The sequence below is a fragment of the Coregonus clupeaformis genome, chromosome 10, assembly GCF_020615455.1.
Source record: "Coregonus clupeaformis isolate EN_2021a chromosome 10, ASM2061545v1, whole genome shotgun sequence".
Lineage (NCBI taxonomy): Eukaryota > Metazoa > Chordata > Actinopteri > Salmoniformes > Salmonidae > Coregonus > Coregonus clupeaformis.
In genome coordinates, this window is record NC_059201.1 from 37,744,885 (window position 1) to 37,764,310 (window position 19,426).

A 19,426-nucleotide genomic window follows, 5' to 3' on the forward strand; every position below is an offset into this window, starting at 1 on the left:
AATAGAAAATCTTTGGAGGGAGCTGAAAGTCCATATTGCCCAGCGACAGCCCCGAAACCTGAAGGATCTGGAGAAGGTCTGTATGGAGGAGTGGGCCAAAATCCCTGCTGCAGTGTGTGCAATCCTGGTCAAGACCTACAGGAAACGTATGATCTCTGTAATTGCAAACAAAGGTTTCTGTACCAAATATTAAGTTCTGCTTTTCTGATGTATCAACTACTTATGTCATGCAATAAAATGCAAATTAATTACTTAAAAATCATACAATGTGATTTTCTGGATTTTTGTTTTAGATTCCTCTCTCACAGTTGAAGTGTACCTATGATAAAAATGACAGACCTCTACATGCTTTGTAAGTAGGAAAACCTGCAAAATCTGCAGTGTATCAAATACTTGTTCTCCCCACTGTAGATAATAACAAGAGTAAAAAAGGAACAGAGTAGCAGCAGCGTTTATGATGAGTGTGAAAGTATGTGTGTATGAGTGTGTGTGTGTGAGAGAGAGAGAGAGAGAGAGTGTTAGTGTGGTGTGTGTGAGTCTGTGGGTGGAGTCTTGTGAGTGTGCATAGGGTCAGTGCAAAAATAAGGTCAATGCAGATAGCCTGGGTAACCATTTTGATTAACTATTTAGCAATTTTGTGGATAGCCGCTGTCACAGAGCCAGTTGGGCGGAGACAAAAATGCTCCGGTGCCACTTGCCGGACGGTAGCAGGGAGAACAGTATTGGCTTGGGTGGCTAAAGTCTTTGGCAATTTTTCGGGCCTTCCTCTGACACCGCCTGATATAGAGGTCCTGGATGGCAGGAAGCTCGACCCCAATGATGTACTGGGCCATCCGCACCACCCTCTGTAGTGCTTTGCGGTCGAGGGCAGTGCAGTTGCCATACCAAGTGGTGATGCAGCCAGTCAAGATGCTCTCAATGGTGCAGATGTAGAACTTTTTGAGGATCTGGGCCAAATCCAAATCTTTTCAGCCTCCTGAGGGGGAGGAGGTGTTGTCGTGAATACTTCATGACTGTGTGGTAAGTCCTTAGTGATGTGGACACCAAGGAACTTGAAGCTCTCGACCCGCTCTACTACAGCCGAGTCGATGTGGATAGAGGTGTGTTCGCCCCCCTGTTTCCTGTAGTCCACGATCAGATCCTTGGTCTTACTGACGTTAAGGGAGAGGTTGTTGTCCTGGCACAACACTGCCAAGTCTCTGACTTCCTCCCTGTAGGCTGTCTCATCGGCATCAGTGATCAGGCCTACCACCGTTGTGTCATCTGCAAACTTGATGATGGTGTTGGAGTCATGCGTGGCCACGGAGTCGTGGGTGAACAGAGAGTACTTGGTGATGAGTTTGAAGGAGACTATGGTGTTCAACGCTGAGCTGTAGTCAATGAACAGCATTCTCACATAGCTATTCCTCTCAGGTGGGAGAGAGCAGTGTGAAGTGCAATTGAGATTGTGTCATCTGTGGATCTGTTGGGGCGGTATGTGAATTGGAGTGGGTCTAGGGTGTCTGGGATTTAAAAGCACTTCATGATTGCAGATGTGAGTGCTATGGGACGATAGTCATTTAAGCAGGTTACCTTGAAGCTCTTGGGAACAGGGACAATGGTGGTCACTTGAAACATTATGAGATTATAGACTTGGACAAGGAGAGATTGAAAATGTCCGTTAGGACACTTGCAAGCTGGTCTGCGCATGCTCTAATAACGCACCCTGGTATTCCGTTGGACCCAGCGGCCATGTGAGTGTTAACCTGTTTAAAAGTTACTCACATCAGCCACGGAGAGCGAGATCCCACAGTTGTCTGGAACAGCAGGGGCTCTCATGACTCAGTGTTGTTTACCTCGAAGCGAGCATAAAAGGCATTCAGTTCGTTAGGGAGGTCTGTGTCACCGGGCAACTCACGGCTGGGTTTCCCTTTGTAATCCATAATCGTCTGCAAGCCCTGCCACATCCAACGAGCGCCAGAGCCGGTGTAGTAAGATTAAATTTTATTCCATTTTATTCCTATAGTGTTCTTTTTCATGATTGATGGGATTTATTGTACGTCTGTGTCCCATTCCTTGAAAGCGGTAGCTCTAGCCTTTCATTTTATTCCTATATTGTCCTTTTTCATGTTTGATGGCTCGTCGGAGGTCGTAGCAGGATTTCTTGTATGTCCGTGTTCCATTCCTTGAAAGCGGTAGCTCTAGCCTTTAGCCCAGCGCGTTGCCAAATTAACTGTTTGGCTACTGGTTCTGTACCACAGGGTGTTATAATGCATGTTACAGAATAGAGACTATACGGAATAGAGACAGAATAGAGTTTCACTTCTATCGTGATTGTATGATAAATGCACCATTAGATATTACTTTCCTCCTGATCTGAGATCAGATATAAAATCATCAAAGAGATGTCCCACTGGGCACACCACATCATTTTAACTCAATAATTGGGTAATATTTGGTTGAGACATTGATCAATGAGATTACAACCTATATTCACCCTCTAAAAAAGACTGCCAAAAGTCAGTTGAATTTACAATGTGTTATCACTATTCTTTCAACCATCTAAAAGCACAACCAAATTCCAATGGAAAAACAATATCAGATTTTGGGTTTAGTTGTCACCCAAATGTCTATCACTGTGCTTTCAATCATTTAAAAGCACAGCAAAGTTAAAATGGGAATACAATGTCAGATATTTTGTTTATTTATACAACCGATTAATGTGTTATCAATGTGCTTCATCTAATAGCAGAACCAAATGGCAGTTAAGATTACGAGTCAGTACAGATTATTACAGTAAATCTTTTTTTTGTACTTCAATTGGTAGTTACAGTCTTGTCCCATCGATGCAACTCCCGTACGGACTCGGGAGAGGCCTAAGGTCGAGAGCCATGTGTCCTCCGAAACACGACCCTGCCAAGATGCACTGCTTCACCCAGAAGCCAGCTGCACCAATGTGTCAGAGGAAACACCGTACAACTGGTGACCGAAGTCAGCTTGCAGGCGCCCAGCCCGCCACAAGGAGTCACTAGAGCGCGATGGGACAAGGACACCCCGGCCAGCCAAACCCTCCCCTAACCTGGACAACGCTGGGCCAATTGTGCACCGCCTCATGGGTCTCCCAGTCACAGCTGGCTGTGACACAGGCTGGGATCGAACCCAGGTCTGTAGTGACACCTCAACCACTTAGACCAATGCGCCACTTGGCAGGCTGTGCACGCTATCTCGAACGCTTTATATGATTTCATAAGAAGACATTTATAGTTATAGTAACTTGAAAATGTGGCAATGGATGTGTTACTCATCTTAAGGTTAATATTGATATTGTGATATTTAATTGTGTTTGGTTGTCAACGCAACCAAATATCAACATTTGAAGGTTATTTATCTTCTGCTTGGATAGTTCAATCTGTGCCAATGACTTAGTCTGACTTTAATTCCAGTTTGTCCACAAATTAATAATTGATTCACTTCTCCATCTCAACCAAAAATCTAAGTTAAAGAATAGGACTGAATCATATCAAACAAACTTTAAATGCATTTTAAATAAAGTTTGATTTGATGTGGTCCTATTCTTTAACTTCAATTTTTAAATATCAACCAGAGCTTGAAACCTTACGACTATTGTATTATCTATTTTTTATTGAATTCTGGGTTGAATTGAAAAATAACTGTTGATGACTTTGCAAATGATATATCGGCCTAAATAGCATCATTGATGATATATATGAGTGATAACGTATGGTCACATTTCATTTGCTCTGTTAAACCTACCCTTTGCTGCCACCACCATGCTTCCCCGTAGGGATGGTGCCAGGTTTCCTCCAGACGTGACGATTGGCATTCAGACCAAAGAGTTTAATCTTGTTTTCATCAGACCAGAGAATCATGTTTCTCATGGTTTGAGAGTCTTTAGGTGCCTTTTGGCAATCTCCAAGGGGCTGTCATGTGCCTTTTACTGAGGAGTTGCTTCTGTCTGGCCACTCTACCATAAAGGCCTGATTGGTGGAGGTGCTGCAGAGATGATTGTCCTTCTGGAAGGTTCTCCCATCTCCACAGGGGAACTCTAGAGCTCTGTCAGAGTGACCAACCGGTTCTTTGTCACCTCCCTGACCAAGGCCCTTCTCCCCTGATTGCTCAGTTTGGCCGGGCAGCCAGCTCTAGGAAGAGTCTTGGTGGTTCCAAACTTCTTCCATTTAAGAATGATGGAGGCCACTGTGTTCTTGGGGACCTTCAATGCTGCAGAAATGTTTTGGTACGCTTCCCCAGATCTGTTTCTCGACACAATCCTGTCTCGGAGCTCTACGGACAATTCCTTCGACCTCATGGCTTGGTTTTTGCTCTGACATGCACTGTCAACTGTGGGACCTTATATAGACAGGTGTGTGCCTTTCCAAATCATGTTCAGTTTAATTTACCACTGGTGGACTCCAATCAAGTTGTAGAAACATCTCAAGGGTGATAAATGGAAACAGGATGCACCTGAGCTCAATTTCGAGTCTCATAGCAAAGGGTCTGAATACTTATGTAAATAAGGTATTTCCGTTTTTTATTTTTATAGATTTGCAAAAATTTATAAAAACCTGTTTTCGCTTTGTCATTATGGGGTATTGTGGGTAGATTGCTGAGGATAAAAAAAAATCCATTTTAGAACAATTTGAAAAAACTCAAGGGGTCTGAATACTTTCCGAAGGCACTGTATATACACATTTCCATTTTTCTCTGCCTCAAGGTTCCCCTACAGGCATTTGACCTGGGGCTTCAGCCCCTGTAAGTCAGGCCCTGATTAGACTGACAACTTGTGAGATTAATGTTACATATTCAGATGACCTTCGTCCTGGGCTGCCCTTTCTATCACAAGACATTGAAGAAATTATTGATCTGGCAATTCACAGTCTGTGGGAGGTCCCGTGTTTTTCAGTTGGTAGAGCATGGCACTTGAAATAAAACATATGAAAATGTATGCACTCACTACTGTAAGTCGCTCTGGATAAGGGCGTCTGCTAAATGACTGAAATGAAATGTTCATGTATATCTGCAATAACAATCTTCCTCTGCATTTCTAGCTGTAATTTTCTTAATCACTAAAAGCTCTTCTATAAGGAGAAAATCCTAACTGACATGAATGCATGTGAAAATGTGGCTTAAGTGTCACGGTTTCGGCCGAGGCTGCTCCTCCTCCTTGTTCGGGCAGGCTTCGGCGGTCGTCGTCCCCGGAGTACTAGCTGCCACCGTTCGATGTTTCATGTTTGTTTGGTTTTGTCTGTTTGTACACCTGTCCCTTGTTAGTGTTTGATTTGGTTGCCTATTTAGTTTTCGTGTGTGGGGGCAGGTGTTATGTGGTATTGTTTATTGTCAAGCTGTTGCTCTTTTTGTATTACTCTCGTGTTTGTTGTTTTTCCGAGAGTCCGCACTGAGTCCGCACTGTGTGCGCACTGTGTTGTGCGTAATTTGTATTTTGCCTCCCGGTTGGGTTGGCTGTTCGCCTGTTTGGTGCTGCATTTTGTTAACTAAAGTCTGTTGACGAACGCCCGTGTTTCCTGCGCTTGATTTCCTCACCGCATCTACACTCAGCTACTGACAGAATACCACATCACATCATGGAGTCAGCAGGAGCACCCGCGCCGACAGAGGTCATGGAGGACCGTCTTCGTGGACAGGAGGACCGGATTAACCAGATCGGTCACGCCTTGGATCGGGTGATGAACACTCTCCACCGATGGGAAAGCAGCGGGGTACCCACGCCCCACCTACCGGACCATCCCCATCGGTCAGTCCTCCTGTCCACATTCCGGAACCCAATGGGATTCGGCTCTCGCTCCCGAGGGCGTACGACGGCTCCGCTGCCGGGTGTCAAGGGTTCCTGCTACAGGTGGAGCTCTACCTCGCCACCGTACACCCGGCGCCCTCGGGACACGAGAGCGTCTCCGCCCTCATCTCCTGTCTCACCGGCAAGGCGTTGGAGTGGGCCAACGCCGAATGGAGGAGAATGGACGCCGCTACCATCACCTATGCGGAGTTCTCCCGCCGCTTCCGGGCCGTGTTCGACCATCCACCAGAAGGGAAGGCGGCGGGGGAGCGTCTGTTCTTCCTCCGACAGGGGATGAGGAGCGCACAGGATTTTGCCCTGGAGTTCCGGACTCTAGCGGCAGATGCAGGGTGGAATGAGCGGGCCCTCATAGACCACTTCCGTTGTAGCATCTGGGAGGACGTCCAAAGAGAGTTGGCGTGCAGGGATACCATGTTGACGTTTGACCAACTAGTCGACATGGCCATTCGGTTGGACACCCTGCTCGTCACCCGTGGACGTCCCGGATGGGGGTCGCCCATTTCACTCTCCAGCACCTCCGAGCCGAGCCCTATGGAGCTCGGAGGTGCTGGCGCTAGAGAAAGGAGGAGTAGGAACCCGAGGGGGGGCCGTCCCCTGCACCAACTGTGGCCGTGGAGGGCACACCGCGGCTAGGTGTTGGGGAAGGTCCCCCGGTGGAGGTGAAGGCAGGCCACGCATTGGGGAGTCCTCCCAGGTGAGTAGGCGCCCTACTTACCCAGAGCTTTCTGTCGTTCACATAACCTTGCCTGTTTGTTTTCCACAGGTAGCACCTCGTTCCCAGCATAAGGCGCTAGTCGATTCAGGCGCAGCTGGGAACTTTGTAGATCGCCAGTTCTGTGTAGAATTAGGGATTCCTCTCCTTCCCGTTGATAAGCCTTTCCCTGTACATGCCCTAGATAGCCGTCCGTTAGGATCTGGGTTGATTAGGGAGGTCACAGCGCCCCTTAAGATGGAGGCGCAGGGGGGTCATGAGGAGACGATTCAGCTCTATCTGATTGACTCTCCTGCGTATCCGGTGGTGCTGGGGCTTCCCTGGTTGATTACCCATGACCCTACTATTTCGTGGCGAGAGAAAGCTCTTAAAGGGTGGTCTGCTCAGTGTGAGGGGCTGTGTCTGGGTGTTTCCATAGGGTTCGACCTCGGTGGAAAGTCCGAATCTAATGCCTGCACTGCATATTCCCCCCGAGTATGAGGATTTGACACTGGTGTTTAGTAAGACTAGGGCGGCGCAGCTGCCGCCTCATAGACAGGGGGATTGTGCGATAGATCTCCAGTTAGGAGCAGCCCTCCTGCGGAGCCATGTGTATCCCTTGTCTCAAGAGGAGAGGAAGGCGATGGAAACTTACATCGCCGAGTCTCTGAGACAGGGATACATACGGGCCTCCACTTCACCCGCTTCCTCAAGCTTCTTTTTTGTGAAGAAAAAGGATGGAGGTCTGCGCCCGTGTATTGATTACCGCGGTCTCAATCAGATTACGGTGAAGTACAGCTATCCACTTCCTCTGATTGCGACTATGACGGAATCATTACACGGTGCTCAGTTCTTCACAAAATTGGATCTCAGGAGCGCATATAACTTGGTGCGCATTAGAGAGGGCGATGAATGGAAGACAGCGTTTAGCACGACCTCCGGTCATTACGAGTATCTCGTCATGCCATATGGGTTAATGAATGCTCCCTCAGTCTTCCAATCCTTCGTCGATGAGATTTTCCGGGACATGCAGGGGCAGGGAGTAGTCGTGTACATAGACGATATTCTGGTGTACAGTTCTACCCGAGCAGAGCATGTAGCCCTGGTGCGCCGAGTGTTGAGGAGGCTGTTGGAGCACGACCTATATGTCAAGGCAGAGAAATGTCTGTTCTTTCAGAAGTCGGTCTCCCTTTTTGGGTTATCAGTTGTCTGCGTCAGGGGTGAAGATGGAGGTTGACCGGGTGTCAGCTGTGCGTAATTGGCAAACCCCAACCACTGTGAAAGAGGTGCAACAGTTCTTGGGTTTTGCGAATTACTACCGGAGGTTTATCCGGGGTTTTGGACAGGTGGCAGCTCCCATAACGTCTCTGTTGAAGGGGGGTCCGGTGCGCTTGCGGTGGTCAGCTGAGGCGGACAGGGCTTTTGGGAGACTGAAGGACCTGTTTACCTCGGCGCCGGTGTTGGCGCATCCGGATCCCGCTTTACCATTCCAGGTAGAGGTAGACGCGTCCGAGGCCGGTATTGGGGCCGTTCTCTCACAACGGTCTGGCACACCACCTAAACTCCGCCCCTGTGCTTTTTATTCTAAGAAGCTCAGTCCGGCGGAGCGGAATTATGACGTAGGGGACAGGGAGCTGTTAGCCGTGGTACAGGCCCTAAAGGTGTGGAGGCATTGGCTTGAGGGGGCTCAACACCCTTTCCTCATTTTGACTGACCACCGTAACCTGGAATACATCCGGGCAGCTAGGAGACTGAATCCTCGCCAGGCCCGCTGGACTATGTTTCTAGCCCGGTTTGTGTTTAAAATCACTTACATCCCTGGGTCCCAGAACGGGAAGGCAGATGCCCTGTCTCGGCGGTATGACACGGAGGAGAGGTCCGTTGAGCCCACTCCCATACTACCAAAGTCTTGTCTGGTTGCACCGGTGGTATGGGAGGTCGATGCAGAGATCGAGCGGGCGTTACGCACCGACCCAAGTCCTCCACAGTGTCCAGTGGGTCGGACGTACGTTCCGCTCGAGGTACGCGATCGCCTCATTTATTGGGCTCATACGTCCCCCTCCTCTGGACATCCAGGTATCGGTCGGACAGTTCACTGCCTTAGCACTAAGTACTGGTGGCCAACGTTAGCCAGGGATGTGAGGATTTATGTCTCCTCCTGTTCGGTGTGTGCCCAGTGTAAGGCGCCCAGACATTTGCCCAGGGGTAAGCTACAACCCCTGCCCGTTCCACAACGACCCTGGTCCCACCTCTCGGTGGATTTTGTTACAGACCTTCCCCCTCACAGGGGAATACTACCATCCTGGTCGTTGTGGATCGGTTCTCGAAGGCCTGTCGTCTCCTTCCCATGCCGGGTCTCCCTACTGCCCTACAGACCGCTGAGGCTCTGTTTACCCATGTCTTCCGGCATTACGGGGTACCCGAGGATATAGTGTCTGATCGAGGCCCCCAGTTCACCTCCAGAGTGTGTAGAGCGTTTATGGAACGGTTGGGGGTTTCGGTGAGCCTTACCTCGGGTTACCACCCGGAGAGTAATGGGCAGGTTGAACGTGTCAACCAGGATGTGGGTAGGTTTCTGAGGTCTTATTGCCAGGGCCGGCCGGAGGAGTGGGCGAGATACGTTCCGTGGGCCGAGATGGCACAGAACTCGCTCCGCCACTCCTCCACCCAACTAACCCCTTTCCAGTGTGTGTTAGGGTACCAGCCGGTTCTGGCACCTTGGCACGAGAGCCAGATCGAGGCCCCTGTGGTGGATGAGTGGGTGCAGCGCTCGGAGGAGACATGGAACGCTGCCCACGTTCATCTGCAGCGGGCCATCCGTCGGCATAAGACGAGCGCCGACCTCCACCGCAGTGAGGGGCCTGTGTACGCACCTGGAGATCGAGTCTGGCTCTCGACCAGAAACCTGCCCCTCCGCCTGCCCTGCCGGAAGCTGGGTCGGCAGTTTGTGGGGCCATTCAAAGTCCTGAGGAGGTTGAACGAGGTGTGTTACAGGTTAGAACTGCCTATTGATTACAGGAATATTAACCCCTCGTTCCATGTGTCTCTCCTCAGGCCGGTGGTAGCTGGTCCACTCCAGGACTATGAGATAGAAGAGACTCCTCCGCCCCCGTTGGACATCGAGGGGGCTCCGGCGTACACTGTGAGGTCCATCCTTGATTCGAGACGCCGGATGGGGGGTCTCCAATATCTCGTGGAGTGGGAGGGGTACGGCCCGGAGGAGCGGTGCTGGGTCCTGAGGAGGGACATATTAGACCTGTCCCTGCTGACCGAGTTCCATCGGGGTCATCCTACGCGCCCTGCTCCGCGTCGTCCTGGTCGTCCCCGAGGCCGGATAGCCGCGCGTCAAGGGGGGGGTACAGTCACGGTTTCGGCCGAGGCTGCTCCTCCTCCTTGTTCGGGCAGGCTTCGGCGGTCGTCGTCCCCGGAGTACTAGCTGCCACCGTTCGATGTTTCATGTTTGTTTGGTTTTGTCTGTTTGTACACCTGTCCCTTGTTAGTGTTTGATTTGGTTGCCTATTTAGTTTTCGTGTGTGGGGGCAGGTGTTATGTGGTATTGTTTATTGTCAAGCTGTTGCTCTTTTTGTATTACTCTCGTGTTTGTTGTTTTTCCGAGAGTCCGCACTGTGTGCGCTATCTTCATTTTACGCACTGTGTGTGTTGTGCGTAATTTGTATTTTGCCTCCCGGTTGGGTTGGCTGTTCGCCTGTTTGGTGCTGCATTTTGTTAACTAAAGTCTGTTGACGAACGCCCGTGTTTCCTGCGCTTGATTTCCTCACCGCATCTACACTCAGCTACTGACATTAAGTGAAAGTTAGCATTCGCCCCTAATACGAGCCTGCTGGTTGAAAAGGGCTGGTGCTGACCACTACAGAGAATGTCCAGCACCTATAATTTATATTGCTTGAGTACTACTGAAAACACTACAAAGATGTTGATATATATGCCATTTAACAGACACTTTAATCCAAAGCGATTTACAGTCATGCATCCATACCTTTTACGTATGGGTGGTCCCGGGAATCAAACCCACTATCCTGGCGTTGCAAGCGCCATGCTCCACCAACTGAGGTACAGAGGACCACAGTTAAACTACCACCAAGCTACTGCAAAATGTATTTCAATTACTAGTTGAATTACATTATTATTATTACTAATTCCCAACTCTGCAGTCATCTCTTATAGATTATTCCCGGTAGGGTCTAATTAAAATGCACCTTCCACTTCAAGCACTGGCCAAGCCAATGTCAGGGAGTTCAGGCTAAACAGTATAAGCTCAAGGTCTGCTTGACTGAGGGTTGACTTGGAAGTACCTCTCAATATGGTGCTTTGGCAGCCACAACACACTGTAGGCTTCATCTATCACCACTAGAGGGGAATGTACACCACCAGTATGCAACACACCACAAATTACACGCTAGCCCTCCTTTGACCTGCCCCCCAGAGCATCATCATAACCACAAGCCACTGATTCCTTTGCCCTTTGACACAATATGAAGTATCTGGAATCCGGAGCACAGGGAATGAGAATGGGTGAATGGGTGTGAATGGGTCCATAACACTAGAACTACATTTACATTTTAGTCATTTAGCAGACGCTCTTATCCAGAGCGACTTACAGTTAAGTGAGTGCCTACATTTTCATACTGGCTCCCCGTGGGAATCGAACCCACAACCCTGGCGTTGCAAACGCCATGCTCTACCAACTGAGCTACATCCCTGCCGGCCATTCCCTCCCCTACCCTGGATGACGCTGGCTAATTGTGCGCCGCCCCATGGGTCTCCCGGTCGCGGCCGGCTATGACAGAGCAGCAGGAGGTAGCTAATAAAGTACCTAATCATTTCAGAATCAACCTATGGTACATTACAGTACAAGATGTGCAGAATTTGAAACTGAAATGGTAGAGTTCGTCAGGAATTCTTGCAAATATTGCAAATATTACATAGGCCTATATACTTCCAACATGAGCCAGTTAGTCAAGGAGATCAATAACACATTCATTATTAAATAGATTAAAAGGGACTTCCAGTGTCTATTTTGAGTGGAATGGGGTTATTTTCATGTAACAAAGACACCAACAGAAAAGCGGACTGAGTTCTTGTCCCATTGCTGATGACAGATGATAGCAGTTAGCAGATTCCCTTGCCCATTAACCCCTGTTTGCTCTGCCACTGTAGGAGTAGGAGCTGTTGCTTTTATCATAATGCAAGTTTCTAGAGATGTAGATTAGTGGTTAAAAGCTTTGGGCCAGCATCTGAAAGGTTGCTGTTTTGAATCCCCGAGCCGACTAGGTGAACAATCTGTCGATGTGCCCTTGAGCAAGACACTTAACCCTAATTGCTCCTGTAAATTGCTCTGGATAAGAGCTTCTGCTAAATGACTCAAATGTAAATGTGGAGACAATCATGTCAATGTCATGGAATGTCACTCCTACTTGCATCCATAGCTCTGTCTATGAATTTGAGATTAGTTAAATTTACCTGGCAGCATCCCTCAGTTTACCTGACAAAGTGGCAGAATCAGGCTGTTAAAATAACAGATTGTACATTTAAAGAATGGATCCAGATTTTTACTCGTTAAAATGGGTGGCATCCATGGAGAAATGCTAGATGCAAAATATAAGGCAAACAACTTCTATTTTAAAGGTTTAATAGCCATAGACAGACATAGACAGACATGTGCATATGGGAAGACAGACACATTCCTCTAAGAGGTTCGCAGCCAATCTCTCCCCCTCCAGACAGGAGGGCAAACCTAAATACTCTTGCCTTATCTGTTCACTGTTGTTTCACCCTTCCGTGCCTGGTGCCAAAGCATTAAATCAAGGCTGAGACCTTGGGATTGAATAGACTATACAATTGAAACATTTTAATCGCTAAAGGACACCCATGGACGATTGTATGGCTCAAGGGCCCAGATACCAGTTACTAAGACCTGCTTTATGGTGACCTCTGGCCTTAGAGAGGGTACCTAAATACCAAATTCCAATAGGGAATAAGCATCAGAAAATAGCATTCTTAACATTCTCATTTTTTCTTTGGGGAAAAGAGAAGATAATCTACACTGCTCAAAAAAATAAAGGGAACACTTAAACAACACATCCTAGATCTGAATGAATGAAATAATCTTATTAAATACTTTTTTCTTTACATAGTTGAATGTGCTGACAACAAAATCACACAAAAATTATCAATGGAAATCAAATGTATCAACCCATGGAGGTCTGGATTTGGAGTCACCCTCAAAATTAAAGTGGAAAACCACACTACAGGCTGATCCAACTTTGATGTAATGTCCTTAAAACAAGTCAAAATGAGGCTCAGTAGTGTGTGTGGCCTCCACGTGCCTGTATGACCTCCCTACAACACCTGGGCATGCTCCTGATGAGGTGGCGGATGGTCTCCTGAGGGATCTCCTCCCAGACCTGGACTAAAGCATCCGCCAACTCCTGGACAGTCTGTGGTGCAACGTGGCGTTGGTGGATGGAGCGAGACATGATGTCCCAGATGTGCTCAATTTGATTCAGGTCTGGTGAAAGGGCGGGCCAGTCCATAGCATCAATGCCTTCCTCTTGCAGGAACTGCTGACACACTCCAGCCACATGAGGTCTAGCATTGTCTTGCATTAGGAGGAACCCAGGGCCAACCGCACCAGCATATGGTCTCACAAGGGGTCTGAGGATCTCATCTCGGTACCTAATGGCAGTGAGGCTACCTCTGGCGAGCACATGGAGGGCTGTGCGGCCCCCCAAAGAAATGCCACCCCACACCATGACTGACCCACCACCAAACCGGTCATGCTGGAGGATGTTGCAGGCAGCAGAACGTTCTCCACGGCGTATCCAGACTCTGTCACGTTTGTCACATGTGCTCAGTGTGATCTTGCTTTCATCTGTGAAGAGCACAGGGCGCCAGTGGCGAATTTGCCAATCTTGGTGTTCTCTGGCAAATGCCAAACGTCCTGCACGGTGTTGGGCTGTAAGCACAACCCCCACCTGTGGATGTCGGGCCCTCATACCACCCTCATGGTGTCTGTTTCTGACCGTTTGAGCAGACACATGCACATTTGTGGCCTGCTGGAGGTCATTTTGCAGGGCTCTGGCAGTGCTCCTCCTTGCACAAAGGCAGAGGTAGCGGTCCTGCTGCTGGGTTGTTGCCCTCCTACGGCCTCCTCCACGTCTCCTGATGTACTGGCCTGTCTCCTGGTAGCGCCTCCATGCTCTGGACACTACGCTGACAGACACAGCAAACCTTCTTGCCACAGCTCGCATTGATGTGCCATCCTGGAGGAGCTGCACTACCTGAGCCACTTGTGTGGGTTGTAGACTCCGTCTCATGCTACCACTAGAGTGAAAGCACCGCCAGCATTCAAAAGTGACCAAAACATCAGCCAGGAAGCATAGGAACTGAGAAGTGGTCAGTGGTCACCACCTGCAGAACCACTTCTTTATTGGGGGTGTCTTGCCAATTGCCTATAATTTCCACCTGTTGTCTATTCCATTTGCACAACAGCATGTGAAATGTATTGTCAATCAGTGTTGCTTCCTACGTGGACAGTTTGATTTCACAGAAGTGTGATTGACTTGGAGTTACATTGTGTTGTTTAAGTGTTCCCTTTATTTTTTTGAGCAGTGTATTTTCGTCCAATCTAACATGGCACTTCGAACAGTGAGACAATGAAACATCTTCCATGGGCCAAAAACCCTCCTTAGAAATGAGTTAAAAGGTTAAAAAGACGTCATGGGACTGACCTACTTAACTGGATTTATGTACTGAACAGGCAAAATCTTCTTTGCATAGTAGAAGGGAAATCCCTGAACAGCATGAACAATCAAGAAACAATCAAGAAACAATCATGCCAAAGAAATACATGTGTTACTTGTCAATCATTCTATCTTCAGTAATGCAACTTTAATCATCATGTCGGATTACATTTCATAAATGCAGCAGGAGGTAGCTAATAAAGTAGCATAAAACCATAAAAAACATAAATCAGTGAACTGTGTGAAACTTACTGATTACAGAACATGTGATTACATACCATTGAACCCATTGTAAACCTGTCTGACACAGCCCCCGACAGTCAGTGACCCTGAAGCAAGGTTGTGGAGAGCGGCAAAAATCTACCTCACATCCATTATTCTTTATTAAACACTTTGTGCAGCATGTCCTTCCAATCATCATCATTGACATTGTAATTTGATACATTTCTCTGCAGTTTTTCAGCTACAAGTTGCTTCTCATACTTTCTAATCTCACAGCACCAATGTTCTATAAACATCAGGAAGTCAGTTTTTCACAAGATAAAACGGCATCACTCACTGTCCTTCGTGGTCCTTGTACCTTCAGCAGTCTGACTCCAATATTATCAACAGATGTGAATGTTGAGTCTACCATTCAACACAGACACTGGCAGAACATACATTTACAGAAAGGGATATACATATCTAGGTATCCTGCTAACATTAACATAAACTTTATTAACAGTATATTATCTTACATTTATACCATTAACTTTTCTCAGTAGATTCCCCGTTTGTCTATGTCTTATATTGTTGCGAATGGCATGTTAATGACAGATCTGTACTATTATACATTTCCCAGTGTGACGACCCCAACAATCAACCCAATCAACCCAATACCCCAAATAAACAATTTTGGCAATCCCAAATCTCTCCCCTCCCTCCAAGCACTAAACCAAACATCTCTTCAATTCTTCTTCTGATAATTTACAGTTCAGAGCTCACAACAGCACAAATTAAATGTATGGTTGTCAGAGTGGGTGGCCCTTGATGACGTCCCGATGTCAATATCTGGGGATAGTCTGATTTTCCCAACCAGACAATCCATTCTGCCTCACCCCTTTTTGATCAGTGCACCAGCAGCATGAGAAAAGTAGCTTAGTGGTTAAGAGCATTGTGCCAGTAACCGAAAGGTCGCTGGTTCTAATCCCCAAGCTGACTAGGTGAAAAATCGATGTGCCCTTGAGCAAGGCACTGAACCCTAATTGCTCCTGTAAATCACTCTGGATAAGAGCATCTGCTAAATGACTAAAAAGATCCAAACCTCAAGGAGCCTGCTCAATCCAAAGAGAAATCCAAACCCAAGCCATACTGTTGTCACGCCTTCTCTCCTTGCTTCGGCGTTCGTCGCCACTGCCGCTCATCATTTGTTTTGTCTTGTTTGTTACACACACACCTGGTTCATATCCCCACATTAGTACCTGTATAAGTGTTCCCTCTGCCCCCTTGTCTTTGTGTGTGATTGTTTATTGTGGAGGTTAGATTAGCTCAGTGGAGCTCTTTGTATGTTGTATCGCCGGGATATTTAACCCGTGTGCCTTGTTGTTTCAACCTCCCGAGTGGCGCAGTGGTCTAAGGCACTGCATCGCAGTGCTAGCTGTGCCACTAGAGATTCTGGTTCGAATCCAGGCTCTGCTGTAGCTGGCTGCAACCGGGAGACAATGGGGCGGCGCACAATTGGCCCAGCGTCGTCCAGGGTAGGGGAGGGAATGGCCGGCAGGAGGTAAATCAGTTGCTAGAGCATGGTGTTTGCAACGCCAGGGTTTTGGGTTCGATTCCCACGGGGGGCCAGTATGTAAAAAATAAAAAATAAAAATAATGTATGCACTAACTGTAAGTCGCTCTGGATAAGAGCGTCTGCTAAATGACGTAAATGTTTCCAGTGCGCCTGATTTCCGCACTGGAGTGTTTGACGCATTGCTGCTTACCGCTGTGTTTTCTGAATAAACCTGTGATTTACTCTCATGTGCCTGACTCCTTCAAAATCACTCACCCCAACTGTCCCCACTGTGACAATAAAGAACACTTTCTCAACTCATGTGAGTTCAAGAAGCTGAACACAGGACAGAGCATCAAATGGATAAAGGATGGAAAAAGGTGTTGGAAGCACGGACGATCCCACAAAGCTGATGCTTGCACCCTCAGATGACCTTGCAAGACATGTAAAGAGCAGCACCTAACAATCCTTCATGACGCCATACAGGAAAACCATAAAAGTGTGCTCATGGTGAGTGTCCCTAGAGCAAGGTGTACCTGGACAGACCCAACCGATCGGCGAAAGGAATGCTGAAGGTCGTGAAGGTCTTACTTCACAATGGAGACATACGCTATGCTCGACGATGGTTCGAGCGTCGGATCATCGCCTGCCACAGGCTGTTCAACAACTAAACCTCACTTCTGAGCCTGAGACCCTCACCCTCAGGAGACTTCGACAAGACATTCTGCAACTGCAAGGTACATCAGTTACCTTTGACGTGTCCCCCTGCTCAAACCTTTCAAGAAGTATCAGATACATCAGGCATTCACCACAGACAACCTAGGCCTTTCCGAACACTCCTCCCCAGTAGCAGCTCTCCAAGGGCGATACGACCACCTTCGTAAGCTTCCTTTACCACAAGGTGGACCAAGCTCAACCTCTGCTGCTGATCGGTTCAGACATGCCCACCTCCTGATACCCATTCAGCCAGTGTGTACAGGCCCGCCTGGTGGACCCATTGCCATCTACACCGAACTCGGCTGGTCCCTGCAAGGCCCTACTAGCTTTGCCCACACAGCACCAGCTGAACAACACTGCCTGCTCACCACTACCGTTTCGCCTTCTGCCGAGCTCTTCAGAAACGTGGAGCGACTTTGGTAGATCGATTCCCTTCCCTATGTGAGTGAGGAGCTGGTGACTTGCTTGAAACAAGACCAGTAAGCCATGATGCTTCTACAGACGTCCACCTCTAGGATAGAAGTTGATGGCGTTCAGCGCTACACTACACCCCATTCGGTATGACTTGCAGTCCCTGCTGCGCCATCTATGCTCTGCAGCGTCATGTTCAGGACAATGTAGGCACCAACCAAGAGCTTGTGAAGCTAGTCAAGGAGTCATTCTACGTGGACAACTGCCTTCGAAGCATATCCTCTGCCGATGAAGCAAGAAACCTTGTTAATGGACTGCGGCAGTTGCGCCATACTGGAGGCTTTGAGATATGCCAGTGGACTAGCAATGTACCAGCTGTCATCGAGCACCTACCGCCCGAGGCCAGATCGGAAAGCAGCAAACTGTAGCTTTCCCAAAGTAGCACAGATCTCCAGGAACCAACCCTGGGGCTATGTTGGAATTGCCTCAGAGACTCCTTGGGATATAAGCACCGTAACTGTGGAGCGCTCCAAGCCTACAATGAGGAACATCTACAGCATGCTACCCCGTCAATACGCTAGGCTACATCGCGCCTTTCACAACCCCGAGCCAAGGTACTCGTCCAGGACCTGTGAAAAGAAGGGATAGGTTGGGACAACCCCATTAAGCCTCAGAGCCTGCTGGACAGATTACTTGTCTGGGAACAAAAGATTCCTGACCTTGTCCAGATGGAACTCCCCAGAACTTAAGCACCACCATATACTGACAACCCAAAGTCAACCAGAGACCTCCACATATTCTGTGATGTGTCAGAGAGAGCATATCGCTCTGTTGCCTACATGCAGACTGTGGATGACCAGAAGCAGGTACACATTTCCTTCTTTCTGGCAAGGTCTCGCGTTGCGCCAAAGAAGCAGCTGCCAATGCCACGCTTGGAGCTGAGTGCTGCACTCACTGGGGCTCAGCTGGCCAGTGTCCTCCAAGCAGAACTCACCCTGCCCATTGGACAAGTCATCCTCTGGTCCGATTCCACTACAGTCCTTCATTGGCTCAAGACAGAATCTTGTAGATACAAGGTCTTTGTAGGAACTTGTGTTGCAGAGATTCAGAACCTTACAGATGTAGCCAACTGGAGGTATGTGGATACTGCAAACAACCCGGCGGATGACATCACTCGGGGCAAGACTTTGAAATAGCTGGCCCAACCGCATCGATGGCACCAAGGACTGGAGTTCCTCCAACACTCAGAAGATCAGTGGCTTTCAATGCCTTCTGCTGACCCGGAGCCTGATGACAGCGAACTGAAGAAATCAGCCTTCTGCAGACATGTGTCTGTCAGTTCCAGTCCTCCCAGATATCAGCAAGTTTGATACATGGAAAGACCTCATGAAGGTAACAACTAGATCCCTACACGGGGCGGCCGATCCACTCTCCAGTTCACCCAGCGAAGCAGCAGACTACATAGCCGCAGAGAACCTCCTCCTGAAGCAAGCTCAGATGGAATCGTTTCCTGAAGAGGTCAAAGCCGTCATGTCAAACCGGTCTATACCTTCTAACAGTCGTCTGGGTCCCTTGTCTCCTGAGTACGATAAGGATTCAGGACTCCTTAGAGTTGGCGGTAGACTGCAAAGAGCAGAGCACCTGGAGATGGATGCTATGCACCCCATCGTCTTGGATCCGCATCATCCGCTGACCATGCTACTCATTCAAGATTTCGATGAGACTCTCCTCCATCCCAGCCCAGAGAGGGTTCTGGCGGAACTGCATCATAGATACTGGATTCTGCGAGGAAGGGAGGCCAGCCTGCTCATCTGCGACTGTACAAGCTACCCTTCTACTCTACTGGAGTGGATTGTTTCGTACCATTCAACATAAAAATCGTATGTCGCAACGAAAAGAGATGGGGCATCATCTACAAATGCATGCAGCCGCTGCACCCACCTGGACCTCCTGGAGAGCCTGGATGCCGGTGCCTTCCTGATGTCTCTAAGACGCTTCATTCCACCTCCAGGCAAGCCTTTCGAGCGTCTTTCGGACAATGGTACAAACTTCATTGAAGGATGACCGAGAACTACGAGAGGCCTTCAAAGCGATGGCCCCCCACCTGAAGGAACAGTTGGCCGAACAGAGGATTCCAGTTCAACCCACCAAGCACTCCTCACTTTGGTGGAATGTGGGAAAGAGAGGTGAAATCAGTGAAGACTGCTCTCAACGTCATACTCAAGGAACAGACCATCACTGAAACCGTGCTCCGCACTGTGCTTATCAAAGGGAATCTT